This window comes from Spea bombifrons, chromosome 1 (assembly GCF_027358695.1).
Source record: "Spea bombifrons isolate aSpeBom1 chromosome 1, aSpeBom1.2.pri, whole genome shotgun sequence".
In the NCBI taxonomy this organism is placed as follows: domain Eukaryota; kingdom Metazoa; phylum Chordata; class Amphibia; order Anura; family Pelobatidae; genus Spea; species Spea bombifrons.
Window position 1 is genome coordinate 159,518,498 of NC_071087.1, and position 13,675 is coordinate 159,532,172.

General features: G+C 46.4%; 1 protein-coding gene across 1 annotated transcript in view; it reads right to left on the reverse strand.

Moving 5' to 3' along the window:
- Positions 1-12,855, reverse strand: part of CTIF (cap binding complex dependent translation initiation factor) — an 83,210-nt gene extending 70,355 nt beyond the window's left edge. The window contains exon 1 of the mRNA XM_053448241.1: positions 12,709-12,855. The gene's annotated coding sequence lies outside the window, so the exon portion shown is untranslated. The remainder of the gene's footprint in view (positions 1-12,708) is intronic.
- Between the last annotated feature and the right edge of the window lie 820 nt (positions 12,856-13,675).

Here is a 13,675-nt window from a genome sequence, read left to right on the forward strand (position 1 = left end):
TCAAAGAGCTCTCTGGCCCGTTTTTCATGTTAAAAGCCATCGCTCATTCTTTACAGTAGTTGCCCCGGATCTGTATAATTCCATAACGACGTATCATCTAATAACCAGCATTACTAAACTATAGCGGACAGCCCGGTCCTGCGGGGTCTCCATCTACGGCAGCCGCGGAACGAAAGAGGAGTGACCAATCACAGACTGCGCGTGTACGGGCGTCCGCCCACCAGAGCAGGACCCCATCAGAGGCCGCAGAACCTCTGCAAACCAGGCAAGCAACCAATGGGACGTAAGGCTCCGGCCGTACACACCTTCAGGGGGCTCCGTTACCCCATCTGTCCAAAAATATAATAAATAGGAAAGTGCGTGGAATGATGTATCAGGAAAAAAGATCTATTAACATATTTAGCGTCACATTCTGCGAGAGGACGGCAGAGCGCTGAGCCCACGGCACGCAGAGACAGAGCGGATTACCCCAATTATCAGAGACGGCTCAGCACACGGACCGCGCGGCCGGCAAACCGGGACCCCCAATCCCTGCAGCTCCAGTTATTGATTTATATATCACCATCATATTCCACAGCGCTGTACAACGGGTACTCCATGACAAGGAGCGCATAACAATTCGATTTACAGATACAACAGATAAGGAGCGTCCGGCTCAAAGAGCTTACAATCCATGAATAATAAATGATATTTACCTTCATTCGCTACTTGATTTTTATCTGATTTGAATCCGTTACAAATGGAAAAATGTTACAAATTTGTGATTTGTTGCACTTTCATCGCGAAAACACGATTGTACCTCACACATACCCTTCACGCTTGGTTACAACCGATGCATGGTAAGTGCTATTGGAATGTATTACCACAGATGACCACACCGCCCGTAACCTGTATATTTACAAATGCTAATAAAACAAGATATAAAAAAAAAATGAAGATTCACCCCCAGCACAGGCGTCAACTGTGAGGGCAGAATCATTTGCTGCTTTTGGTTGGAATGTTGGACATTTTACAGAGAATTCCACATCTTAACCCTTTCTGCAATAAAAAACCTATTCTATTCCAAAGACCTTCGTATTCATCAAACAGCCTTGGGACCCCACGATGTAAAAAGAAATAAATCTCAGTTCTGAACTCATGTTCTCTTAACAATAACCCCGGCGCTGTATACAGTATTACCCCCCCAGCACAGCATTGTATACAGTAATATAACCCCCCCAGCACTGTATACAGTAATATAACCCCCCAGCGCTGTATACAGTAATATAACCCCCACAGCACTGTATACAGTAATATAACCCCCCAGCGCTGTATACAGTAATATAACCCCCACAGCACTGTATACAGTAATATAACCCCCCAGCGCTGTATACAGTAATATAACCCCCAGCGCTGTATACAGTAATATAACCCCCCAGCGCTGTATACAGTAATATAACCCCCAGCGCTGTATACAGTAATATAACCCCCCAGCGCTGTATACAGTAATATAACCCCCCAGCGCTGTATACAGTAATATAACCCCCAGCGCTGTATACAGTAATAACCCCCAGCGCTGTATACAGTAATATAACCCCCAGCGCTGTATACAGGAATATAACCCCCCAGCGCTGTATACAGTAATATAACCCCCAGCGCTGTATACAGTAATATAACCCCCCCAGCGCTGTATACAGTAATATAACCCCCCAGCGCTGTATACAGTAATATAACCCCCAGCGCTGTATACAGAAATATAACCCCCCCCAGCGCTGTATACAGTAATATAACCCCCCAGCGCTGTATACAGTAATATAAACCCCCCAGAGCTGTATACAGTAATATAACCCCCAGCGCTGTATACAGTAATATAACCCCCCCAGCACTGTATACAGTAATATAACCCCCCAGCGCTGTATACAGTAATATAACCCCCCCAGCGCTGTATACAGTAATATAACCCCCCCGCAGCGCTGTATACAGTAATATAACCCCCCCAGCACTGTATACAGTAATATAACCCCCCCAGCGCTGTATACAGTAATATAACCCCCGCAGCGCTGTATACAGTAATATAACCCCCCCAGCGCTGTATACAGTAATATAACCCCCCAGTGCTGCATACAGTAATATAACCCCCAGCGCTGTATACAGTAATATAACCCCCAGCGCTGTATACAGTAATATAACCCCCCAGCGCTGTATACAGTAATATAACCCCCAGTGCTGTATACAGTAATAACCCCCAGCGCTGTATACAGTAATATCACCCCCCAGCGCTGTATACAGTAATATAAACCCAGCGCTGTATACAGTAATATAACCCCAGCGCTGTATACAGTAATATAACCCCCAGCGCTGTATACAGTAATATAACCCCCCAGCGCTGTATACAGTAATATAACCCCCGCAGCGCTGTATACAGTAATATAACCCCCCAGCGCTGTATACAGTAATATAACCCCCCCAGCGCTGTATACAGTAATATAACCCCCCAGCGCTGTATACAGTAATATAACCCCCAGTGCTGTATACAGTAATATAACCCCCCCAGCGCTGTATACAGTAATATAACCCCCCAGCGCTGTATACAGTAATGTTGGTTGGAATTACTGGTTCCAACTCCCTTTATCTGCAGACCTGGAGCCGCCGTCGCTGTCAGTCATGTGATATTTTGAGTGACTTTCCTGGCTCAAACGCCACACTGAGCTGATGCTTTATGGCAATGCTAATGAAGTCCATCCCTCCATAGACTTCCATTAGCCAGAGAGTCATGCTGGTTACTAAGATCAAGTCATTCTATTGTTCCCCAGGCAGTATGATAAGGAGTCGGGGGGTTTAGTAGATTGAGGGTCGGGAGCGAGGGTTAAATAAATTATCATCGTTCAGGGTGAAAGAAAGGCAAACACCAAAAAAAACGTGTCCCAGACTGCCCGGAATTTGCTTTATCTATAGTCGGTGCCCTGTGTAATGCATAATAAAATTCTCAACCAGTCTGGGTTAGTGAACACCGGCAGACAGTCTTACCCGATATTCCCCGGAAACCAGGGCGAGAGGAGGGTGAGGAGGGCGAGAGGAGGGCGCCGGGCTTCAGAGTAATTTAATACTCCATAGCAACCACGGCTTAAAATAACCCTTTCCTCCTTTGGAAGCGGCGATGCCCCCCCCCACCTGCGCCAAGCCCGGCGATGCCAAACAGATCCAAGTGGGTCAGAGGATTTAAGGCTCAGGTACATGATCCCCGCGTCAGGGAACAGCGAGCGTCTGGTACGAGTTGTACATTAAATCTCATACACAGTTGGCCCTGTAAAATGTATAATTAAAACAGAGATAAGGAAAGAAATGTCCCCATATTAAAAACGCAGTTAAGGTCTCCTCTAAAGGCAGAGCTTTAATACAATATTATATTATTATTATTATTATTATTATATACAATACTTTTAATACAATAATAATAGTAATAATAATAATAATTACTATTTTATTAAGTAAAAGGTCTGACCGGTTGCCCCTCAGCAGGTTTCACGTGGCAGACGCTGGATGTTAATATTCCTCTCTGATGACATTGGCCCTCGTAACTGGATCCTTCCTTATCTGAAATCTTCTTCCGTCTTGATTTTCTTTCTTGTCTCGGACAGCTTTATTTCCATCACTATCTCTGCTGGTGGCGAGTCCATGCATCAACTACAGTCCCCGTCATTAAAGCCCTGCTTCCATTGCTGTGTTAAATAGTAACCGTACCTGTAACGATTCATTTTTAATTCATGTTCTGGTTTGAAGTTACTCTGATTTCAGATTTCTGCTTCGGCGTCCATTGGAGGCGGAGCCTGTGGCTTTTATGCAAATTCCCATCATTTCCCATGATCCCCTGGTGAAGGGACCACTGGAACCCCATTCTCTCTCTTCCCAGACTCTGCTTTATCGGCGCATGATCCTCCAGCCGCGTAGCAAAGCTATTCACAGAAATACGGTAGGGCAAAGAAGCAGCAGCAGCAGGGTTGCAGATTCCACAAACAAAAACATTCTGTATATAAAAGTGAAAAGAATTCTCAGAAGCTCCTCTTTAAGGCAGAAACCAGTCTGGATGCTGGCTGGGAGTGCTTAGATTTGTAGTTTCAGAGGACCACCGATGCCCAGCCCAGGATTTTTTAGCGTTCACATCCAAAATAAATAAATAAAAATTCAGCGAGAATAAAATTCAACATAAAGTTAGTATTCAGAGAAGCTCATTAACCCTTACAGAGCAGGGTGCCAGTAGTAACTGGTCACTTTGAACACTGAATTAGTCGCCGACAGGTTGGGCATCGCAACACAAATACGTTTTAGGAGAATGGATTTACGCGAGAGAGAAGAGCGATGGAATTACCAGACGGAGCGAGAGATATCGGCTTGGCGGGCGCTCGGTGTCTGCCGGGTCGGCAGAGGCTGTCTGGGAGCGGACGCTCTTACAGATTAAAGCCCTGAGTGAGAAGAGGGTCTGCGCTGCGTTTGCAGACATGGCCCTGCTTGTAGCGACCGGACACGTATTAGTCACCCGAAGGGAAAGAACGACGAGCGGCATTTAACCTTTGGAATCAGCGCTGTGTTTAGATGCCAAGCCCCGTATGGCCTATCTATGGCATCAAAACCGGCACAGTTACCCCCCGCGGGCTGTCCTGGTACTGAAAGGGTTAAATGGGGTCTTACATCTGGTTCCTAACATGTTAATATTTACAGCTGAAAACTTTTAATGTGTTAAAGGGACACACAATGCATCTGATAAATGTGCGGCCCCTTTAAATCTTTTAGCTGTCCTTTGCAAATACGGTAAATGGGGGGGGGGGTCTGAAAAATACCCCCTATAGGCAACATTGACTTTATTAGCAACAGCAAGAAGAGAGAATAAAGGGGTTTTAACAGAGTACCGGAGGAGAAACGCTACAACAAGAGACCGGAATCTAACACTAGAGGCTGAGATGGAAGGAAGTTTTACTTTACGAAGAGAGTGGTAGATAAGAGGAACAGCCTCCCAGCAGAAGTGGTAGAGGGTAATACAGCGAGGGAATGTAAACACGCATGGGACAGACATCCTGAATCTAAGACAAGGCCAACAACTGATTAAGGTTCGAGTCTTTACAGCAGGAGGAACGGACTAGTAGACGGGGGCCGAATGGGGCCGATCTGCCAGCAAACTCTGCGTTTTAAAGCATTTCATTGATTTGAAAGTTTATTTATTTGTAACGGATTCTTTGATTTGCCAATAAACGGCTTCAGTTTTTAATCAATTTACTTTTATTATCTCCGATCGCATCCAGACTTCAGACTTATGATCTTCGGCGGGACAATAAACTTCTACGGCCACAAACACCGACGTAATACAAAGAAAAAAAAACAAGTTTAAAATTAACTATAAAAATAAATTGAGATGGGCAGAAAAGTTGCATTTGTCGCATCCAGCGCTGAAAGGGTCCGGCCGCTAACGCAGAACCTTCTGGAGAAATCGTTAAGACTTTTCCGGAAGCCAGCGGTTCCTCCCCTTATCGGAAACGCGTCGCTATTCACCGTATTCATCAATACGGCCGACGCATCCCATAATAACCATCGCCATCCGAGAACACGGAGGAACGCGGCAGCCCAGAGGTCCCTTTAAACGATTCTTCCCTTTCCTAATTCTTAAAGAACGCACATTACTTTCACGCGCATTATTTTTTGGGGAGCCCCGTCGGCCCCCGCCTTAGATTCAGGAGCCGTATGCCCATCCCATGCATGTTTAATCCCCTCACTGTATTACCCCCTACCACCTCTGCTGGGAGGCTGTTCCACTGACCCACAATCCTCTCAGTACAGCGAAACTTCTAAGTCTCTGACCTTGTAGTTTTAGATTCTGGAGTCTAACGACATTCCTCCTCTTTTTGAAATCTTTCTTGTGCGGGTTTAAAGGGACAGTCACACTTCATGGTGAATGGAGACCCCCTTAACAGCCATGATTTATATTACTTTAATCACGGAGGCAGCTGAATCCGCAGCCCAGAGTAGGTGGCCCGGTAAAGGCTAGCATTCCCTACCAAGTGGCTCAAAACGTTACCGTCCCTTTAAGAGGAAACCGGGTTCCACGTCAGCGGGCAGAACCGAAGGCATCAGAGAAACTAACACGGTTGGCACAGACCTCGCCCCGCTGTCCGACGCGGGCCGGCTCATGCGCGGCGGCGTTACCACGGGGACAAAGCGAGCTTCCAGCCGTGTAACGCTCACCCGCTCCGACGCTGATCCCTTCTGACAGACGCTGGGAGCCCCCGGGGGCCGCACAATCTCTCCTATTAAATCTCTGGCACCGACCCAAGAAGCAGGGGATCCCACCGTGACCCCAGCATGCGCGGTTACAGCGAGCCACAAGCCACAGCGAGCCACAGCGGCGCCCCTCAGGTCCTCGGCACAAAACAATAAGCGCCGACAAACGGCCAGATGGCCGCATATTACCCCAAAACACAGAGTATTATCTACCAAGCTAAATAAACGATACTCCAGAATCTGCCAATGGGATGCTGGCGATCATCAGCCCTCCATTTTTTTTTTTTTATATATTAATACTGGTTGGGGCTGGGATAGTAGTAGTAGTACCAGGCACCGTCTCCCAGAATAAGTATAGTACATGACGACCTCCTGAGCTCTTCTGGGTGTCAGTCCTGCCACCCGGTGCCCCTCTGGGCATATTCTGGCTTAGGGTGGCAAGTCGGGGGGGGGCAGTAGCCCCTCTGCCGCCTAATTTAGGAGAGGAGGCCCCCTGTAGCTGCCCAACGGGCCGGTTAACAGGGAGATCTCTGGTTTTTCCAACGCAAAATGTTTTTCAGAAAAATATATAATATCAACGACACCCAGAACGAGAAAATCTGTCCCCAGAGGCAGGACTTAGACAATCGTGCCCTAAACACCGGTAAATGTCAGCAATTATTTATTTTCGCCTGAAGAAAAGCGATCCACGCGTTCCGCCAGAAATCCCTCCAAGCGGAATACACGAGAACGCAGCGGGGGAGGGGTGATGGGAATCGAAAGTATTTTTTTTTTTTACTTCATTCATAAAAATGACTTCTTATTGATTCGTATAGCACCAGCATATACCGCAACACTGTACAAAACGAGGGGCATCGGGGAGGAAAAAGGCGACATCTGAGGTTTGGGCACTCGGGAGATACGCATTAACCCATTGCACTCCTGATTCAGACTGAGCGCGGTACGGCTCGGCAACACGTGACGCTCTATTGCTAAGGGGTCGCCAATACAGGCAGCTGCGCCATCCTTCTGATTATTACACGCGATACACACGCCTGACAGAGGCCGGCTGGGGGATTTAATAAGCCTAATAGCTTCTCGTTATAACACGCAGTACTGTGTTCGCTACAAAGGGCCTCGGTCACCTAAACGATGGAGTTTTTTTTTTTAGTGGAGCGGTGAGGTCATCGTGTGACATCATGCACGCAACCCATTTTGCAGAACAGCAGTCTGGCTGCTGGGACCACCCCCCACCAACCCAGGACAGTTGGCATGTATGCAGTCCTGATACAAGGAATCAATGCTAAGGTTGGCAGATAAACGAGAGAAAAAAAGAAAATATACCGTATATATTTTTTTGCCGTTTTCATCTCCTATAACAGATTCAACAAGAAGAAAAAGAATGCAGATTTGGACAAATTAGAATATAGGAAAAATATAATGAATTATTTTTTTTCGACATTAAAATATTGTGGAATAAAATCCCATATCCAGTATCACGAGGAGGAACCAGAACCTTCTGGCAAAAACCCCGTTCCTGGACGGACCCCCCCCCCCCAATGGATTTTGCCTCATAGCAAATATACCCAAAAAATAAATACAAAAATTCACTGCTAAATTGTTAGAATCCTCACAATCCACAGAACTCGATGAAGTTGTTTACGTTGCAGAAGCGCACGGTCTAGCCGGTCACCGAAGGGTTAAATTTCCAACATTTTTGCGCAGCCGTCGGTCAACTTCAGCAGAAAATCCTTTTTAAAAAATAAATGTTTCACCTAAAATGTATCGCCGTTCAAACCTCTCTCACTGAACTCACGGCAACTGCATCTACTACAGAGTGATTGGAGCGATTTAACCCCTTCTTATCATCATTTTCACAACTGCTATACAGACACTTTTTTAAAGCACATTAGTAACAATTAACAAAAAAAACCAATCTGCTTCATCATAACCCCCCCCAGCGCTGTATACAGTAATATAACCCACCCAGCACTGTATACAGTAATGTAACCCCCAGCGCTGTATACAGTAATATAACCCCCCAGCGCTGTACACAGTAATATAACCCCCAGTGCTGTATACAGTAATATAACCCCCCAGCGCTGTACACAGTAATATAACCCACCCAGCACTGTATACAGTAATGTAACCCCCAGCGCTGTATACAGTAATATAACCCCCCAGCGCTGTACACAGTAATATAACCCCCAGTGCTGTATACAGTAATATAACCCCCAGTGCTGTATACAGTAATAACCCCCAGTGCTGTATACAGTAATATAACCCCCCAGCGCTGTATACAGCAATATAACCCCCAGTGCTGTATACAGTAATATAACCCCCCCAGCGCTGTATACAGCAATATAACCCCCAGCGCTGTATACAGTAATATAACCCCCCAGCGCTGTATACAGTAATATAACCCCCCAGCGCTGTATACAGTAATATAACCCCCAGCGCTGTATACAGTAATATAACCCCCAGCGCTGTATACAGTAATATAACCCCCAGCGCTGTATACAGCAATATAACCCCCCAGCGCTGTATACAGTAATATAACCCCCCAGCGCTGTATACAGTAATATAACCCCCTCGCTGTATACAGTAATATAACCCCCAGCGCTGTATACAGTAATATAACCCCCAGCGCTGTATACAATAATATTACCCCCCCAGCGCTGTATACAGTAATATAACCCCCCAGCGCTGTATACAGTAATATAACCCCCCAGTGCTGTATACAGTAATATAACCCCCCCAGCGCTGTATACGGTAATATAACCCCCAGCGCTGTATACGGTAATATAACCCCCAGCGCTGTATACAGTAATATATCCCCCCAGTGCTGTATACAGTAATATAACCCCCAGCCCTGTATACAGCAATATACCCCCCAGCGCTGTATACAGCAATATAACCCCCAGCGCTGTATACAGTAATATAACCCCCAGCGCTGTATACAGTAATATAACCCCCAGCGCTGTATACAGTAATATAACCCCTCAGCGCTGTATACAGTAATATAACCCCCCAGCGCTGTATACAGTAATATAACCCCCCGCACTGTATACAGTAATATAACCCCTCAGCGCTGTATACAGTAATATAACCCCCCCAGCGCTGTATACAGTAATATAACCCCCAGCGCTGTATACAGTAATATAACCCCCAGCGCTGTATACAGTAATATAACCCCCAGCGCTGTATACAGTAATATAACCCCCAGCGCTGTATACAGTAATATAACCCCCCAGCACTGTATACAGTAATTTAACCCCCCAGTGCTGTATACAGTAATATAACCCCCAGCGCTGTATACAGTAATATAACCCCCATCGCTGTATACAGTAATACCTCCCAGCGCTGTATACAGTAATATAACCCCCAGCGCTGTATACAGTAATATACCCCCCCAGAGCTGTATACAGTAATATAACCCCCAGCGCAGTATACAGTAATATAACCCCCCTAAGCTGTATACAGTAATATAACCCCCCAGCGCTGTATACAGTTCCTCCATAGACTTATTAGTCAGAGTCTGACTGGGTGATTAAGACTGAGCCATTCTATTGTTCCCCACCGGCAGTATGATAAGGAGTTGGGGTGTTTGTCTAGTAGATAACAGAGCGAGAATCATACAAATGGCTGACTTGCAGCTGCCTGAAAACATTATGGGGCAGAAACTACAACTGTTTTAAAATAAAAGGAAAAGGGCATTTTTTTTTGTTGAAAACTTACTTTTAATCTAAGAATTGGAATAAAAAAAAACTGGTGGGAGATCCCCTTTAACTTAAGTGGCAACCATATAAAATAATTAAATAAAAATAATGTAAAGCACACAAAGGTAAGAATGACATCAGACAGCAGGGAGTTATCGGGACACAATCTATAGAAGCGTCATAATGTTGCCAGGTTACGGGCGTGACCTCATTCCCAAAACAATAAAACAGCAAAACCTGTCATTACTTAAAGAAACGCAGAAGCTGATTGGTCAGTAAAATGTTTTTTCACGCAGAGCAGCTTAAAATAAACATTGTACCCTTTACCGAGAGGGTGGTAGATTCGTGGAAAGGCCTCCCAGCAGAGGTGGTAGAGAGTAATACAGTGAGGGGGATTAAACATGCATGGGATAGACATACAGCTCCTGAATCTAAGACGAGACCAATGCTTGGATAAATCATGAGGTTTCAAGACATCTCCCCGCATTAACTATACATTGTCCAGGGCCAGCTCAGCCCTTCTAACAGGAGAAGATCACGCGGGGGGGGGGATTCCCAAAGGTCTTGTTTGTGTTCCAGAATATAACCCCCCCCCCATCTATCCACAGCAAGCAGATAAAGGAGGCATCGGCCCCAACTGCAGACGTCATTTATAAAGGGTTAATATGCGTCCATGCGCACTTCTATCCGCCAGCAGCTGGGGGGGGCGGACGGTGGGGGAACGACCTTTGAATCCGAGCAGTAAAGGTAACGAAACGCAGCGACCTTCTAGCCACAAACTGCCCCAAAAAACACCACCAATCGTTTATAACGGAAGAAATCAGGAGCTGGAAGCGCGTGGGTTACACCTTAACACTCGGGGGGGGGGGAGACGAAGACGAAGCCCCTCCACGGAAACAATTATCTCATCGAGCATCAGATATTATTTATTATTTATTTTTAAGGGAAGCCCTAATTGTCATGTGACACAAACACAGGGACGCGATAGGCCGTTGCCGTCGGAACTTGGAATCTAAAGCTGAAATCTTCAACATAAAGAATAAAGCGGTAGCCAAGGAAACGACAGCCAGAAGCCGCGCGGCAACACCATTTAAAGCAGCATGTAATAATAATATATAGAATGATACAATTTATCCGTCAGCGTAATAATGTTTACTGTATCCGTATCTGCCACGGAATCCCTGGCGAGTGGAACAGCCTCCCAGCAGAAGTGGTAGAGGGGGGATCCTTATTTTAAAGCAGGTGGACGAAAGAAATTCAAAGCATTCCCGGCAGCAGCAGCCGGAGAGTTTAACCAAAAACTTCAAAAGGAAACGCAACAAATACTAAAAACTACGCACAGCAGCTGCGACCCGACCGCTGCCCCCACCACGGCTACAGGCACATCGGCCCCATCCGGCCCCCGTCTAGTCTCCCCGTTTCTCCCGCTGTATCCCGTCTTACATTCAGGAGCCTGTCTATCCCATGCATGTTTAACCCCCTCACTGTATTACCCTCTACCACTTCTACTGGGAGGCTGCTCCACTTATCTACCCCCTCTCAGTAAAGTAAAACTTCCTTATATGCCATCTCAGCCTCTGAGCCGCTAGTGTTAGATTCCGGCGTCTCGTATTTAAATGTCTCTCTTCTCCCCCGAGCCGGACACGGATAATTCTGTAAACCGTTCCCCGTTTCAGCGGAATCTGCTCATCCGCCGCACAGCGGCTATGGGAGATATCATAAACATTTCTTTATAGGGTATGATTTATGCTTCTAGCGCTATATAGCAGTAACGAGGCGCATGTAGGGAATACTTCACAACACGTCAAGATTTACTGTCGCAAAATGCGAGCTAAAACATAAGGCCATTTCCACTATAACCCTTCGCTTTACCAAGAGGGTAGCGGATAAGTGGAACAGACACCGGGCAGAAGTGGTAGAGGGTAATACAGTGAGGGTATTAAACATACATGGGATAGACATACGGCTCCTGAATCTAAGACGAGACTAACGGCTAGTGAAACGTATTCCACGTTACCAACATTATTATTAATATTCGATAGTTTGGGATTTTTTTCCTCCCCGCATAAAATGTGAGATTCTACCACGGGAATCACTGCGCCAGCTGCTTGCATTCCTCGATGGATTGCATCCACACCTGCCAAGCCCCGCTCTACGATGATGAAGGGGACAATGGCGAGCCGGTATATAAAACACCATTAAACAAAGCGAGAAGCGGAGTGAGAAAGGGCCTCGTGTGACGCGCCGCGCTCCACCGGGGATCTGGGAGCATTAACGCGCTTAACCCCTGAAACGCCACAGAGCATTGTGCTCTCTCCAGGATCAGCTGGCAGCTGGAGGTCTGCTGGGAAAGCGGAATCACATGGGAGACGGTGTGGCCTAGAAATCCCAGGCTTCCTCTGCCCATCCCTGACGGGGACCCATCCAGGGCACCAACTACAACCCAGGCCCATTTTTGGGTGAAATGCAAGGAAATCAGCAAACTCTGCAAAGACAAAGAGGGGAAAAACCTCGGGGGGGGGGGTTTGACATCAGCAATTGGGCTCCATTACTACCCGAGGGGGGCCCAGCCACGTCCACAGGCAGAGCCCAGCCGGGGCAATAGGCAATCAGTGCCCAGTAACAAAAAAGCCGGGACTGACAGCCAAAAATCAGGGCTCCTAGCACCAGCCTGCTACAACTTCCCCTTTGCTGGAGACTTTGTATCTGCCCTGAGGGAGGCTCCACATTAACAAGTGCAATGGATGCTCAGGCGGCTGCTTACCTCGGCTGAGGGGGCTGAAATCCCAGGGCGTGCTAGCCCAAGCGGCCACTCAGATCCCCGACCACCTCCCCGGGGCAGCTACTCTGCTCGGAGTCTCATGGGTCCCGGAAGAGAGCGCCAGGGGCCACCGGAGCGCACAGCCAAGCTGACACAAGCAGAGAGAATGCAGGAATGTGACGTCACGGGCCGGCCCCTGCCCGCACCACGTGGATTGGAGGAAAGGAGCCGGTGGTCCGAGGAATGCTGGGAGATGTAGTCCACTGAGCCAGACAGGCAGCGCAGCCCATGGAGAACAGAAGGCGCGTCATTCTATCTGTTCTGCATAACCTGGCATTGCTTTACTATTATTACTATTATTATTATTACTATTATTATTATTATTACTATTATTATTATTATTACTATTATTATTATTACTATTATTATTATTAATTATTACTATTATTATTATTAATTATTACTATTATTATTATTACTATTATTAATTATTACCATTACTATTATTATTATTATTACTATTATTATTACTATTATTATTATTACTATTATAAAATCATTCAGAATTCAGAGAGAGGGGGTTGGGGAGAAACATTTAAACAGTTAACAAAGTACAGGAGGGGAGTTTATTTCAAAGGAGGAGAAATATTAGAACCAGAGACCGGAATCTAACACTAGAGGGTCGGATAGATAACTGGAGCAGCCTCCCAGCAGAAGTGGTTGAGGGTATTAAACATGCATGAGATAGACATACGGCTCCTGAATCCAAGACGACCGGTCACCTCCGATGTCATAACCGCAGACCTTTTTACCGGCCGGTAGATCGCCAACAAACCAGCCGCTGGCGGCGCCCCGTCACTTTTATTTATATACATGTTGCTGGAATATCCTTGTTTCCAGGTGCGTGTAAAGTGCTGCCCCCTGCAGTGTGTGCGGTGTAAACACCTATACAGGAGGGGGTCAGTCACCT